Source organism: Propithecus coquereli, unplaced genomic scaffold (genome assembly GCF_000956105.1).
Source record: "Propithecus coquereli isolate 6110/MARCELLA unplaced genomic scaffold, Pcoq_1.0 Scaffold267, whole genome shotgun sequence".
Lineage (NCBI taxonomy): Eukaryota > Metazoa > Chordata > Mammalia > Primates > Indriidae > Propithecus > Propithecus coquereli.
The window spans coordinates 2,929,275-2,931,274 of record NW_012148252.1 but is presented as its reverse complement, the minus strand read 5'-3'; the positions used below and the strand labels follow the sequence as shown (position 1 = coordinate 2,931,274).

At 35.6% G+C, this 2,000-nt stretch overlaps 1 protein-coding gene across 1 annotated transcript in view; it reads left to right on the top strand.

Moving 5' to 3' along the window:
- Positions 1-2,000, top strand: part of IL33 (interleukin 33) — a 42,984-nt gene that overhangs the window by 19,318 nt on the left and 21,666 nt on the right. Inside the window, exon 2 of the mRNA XM_012647391.1 lies at positions 602-645. The gene's annotated coding sequence lies outside the window, so the exon portion shown is untranslated. The remainder of the gene's footprint in view (positions 1-601; positions 646-2,000) is intronic.

The window sequence follows — 2,000 nt, the reverse complement described above, 5'->3', positions numbered from 1 at the left end:
TTGTAAAAGAATGTTTCTAACGTGAAAATGTTTATGATATAATGTTAATTGGAAACTGGAAAAAGCAGCTTACAAAATATTTATAGTATGGTTTTATTTTTTAAATAAAATGGATGTAATAATATTTTTACCTAGGAAAAAGAATGTCAGGATGTACAGCATACATGCTTCCCTGTCACTTACACATTTTCTAAGTGCACATACATCATTTTTATAATCGGAAAAAAGTTGAGTACTTAAAAAGTTTTCAACTTTCTGTAGAAAAGAGAAAGGGACTTAAGCCACCTGTGTTCTTGCACATTTTATATTATGCAATAAATACTACTTAGAGTCCATATCCTAGAGGTTTTATAAAAATTAATGATTAATTAAGCATAACTCTTTGAAAGTACTTCAACTAAAATAATCTGAAAGCTCTGTTTAGGATTTGGCTGTAGGAAAAAGATATGCTCCCACACAGTCTAATGTATTCAACTAGCTCTATTTGCATTGCCTCATACATCAAATGCTGCCACCCAACGTTGCTTAATCTGTGTGCGTGTACATATATAAGTAGAATTGGAATATAACTGCGTTAACTGCTATCAATCACCAACTACAGGAAACCACATCATCTGAGACCAGCCCTTCCCATTTATAACTTAGGTGAGTATCATTACCAGTGTGCAAGAATATCTGCTTAATGTCACTGGAAAAAGCAGCAAAAAAGAACCAGTGATGTTTATATATTGTCATATGTCTGAAATATTTCTGATATAAAAATAGGAGAGTAAGGAGTTAGTCTGCAAAAATGGTGAAGGGTAATAATACTTATCAAGGTTAAAGATTTGTAGATTGAAGAAAATGCTTTGTTTTTCAGAATAAGATTTGAAAATATTTCCTTATGCTTTTGACTTATGTGATTCTAAAAAGGGTACTGACTTTCTCTGGGTCAACAATTCCATTGTAAATGTGATATTTTCAGCTTCTTATCTCTCTTGCTCGACTATGTAAGCTAAAGTTGGTTTAGAGTAGAGCTCTTCCAAGTGTGTTCTCTCAAACTAGTCCAGGGGGTGAGAGTAGGGGAGAAAAAAATTATGAGATCAAATAATTACTGAAAACAATTAGTTAAACAAAGTTACTCGTGATCCTCCAATGAAGGACTATCAGTATCTTTACTCTGCTAATGTGAGTTCTGACTCTCCCAGAGATAGACTGTAGATTGAGACATTTCCCAGATTTATTTGAAAAGTAACTAGGAATTTTTTTTTTCTGGACATAAGTATCCTTGCATAAAAGAGAAAACAAACAAAAATCACAGCAATGCAGTTGTCATGGTAGTGAACTGTTACTTCAATACCTACTATTTAAACTACTTTTTGTACAATTTAAAATTTTAACTACAATTGGGTTACCTAACTGCACTATTCAACATGTATGATACAAATTAGCTACCATATTCAGAAATTTATTATTACAAAGTAACTGGACAAGTGCTTAGTGTAAAAGAAAGGCAGAGTGTTTGAAGTTAAATTCCCATTTCTGATTATTTTCTTCCTACATTTTGAGGAGGGAGAGGAGACAGGATGGAGAGAGATAAGATGAAAGGAGGCAGGATGGGGAAGTACTGGCATCAAGATGGAAGTTGTTAACTAAAAGAAAAATTAATTAACAAGGTTTATATTTTGGAAAAAGGAGAGCTTTATTTCTCCCAAAGGGTGGCAACCTGCTGGGCAGCCATTCCAACAGGTAGGGAGCACAGCCCCAGCCAGAAGCCAGGCTCATGTGCTTGAAAGAAAAGACAAAAGTGGGGCAGGGGAAAAGGGGAGGAGTCAAATTCTACATATTGGGTACAATGAACATTATTCGGGTAACAGGCACTCTAAATGCCCAGACTTAAGTATTATAAAAGGTATCTATGGGCCAGGCGCGGTGGCTCACGCCTGTGATCCTAGCTCTCTGGGAGGCCGAGGCGGGTGGATTGTTTGAGCTCAGGAGTTCGAAACCAGCCTGAGCAAGAG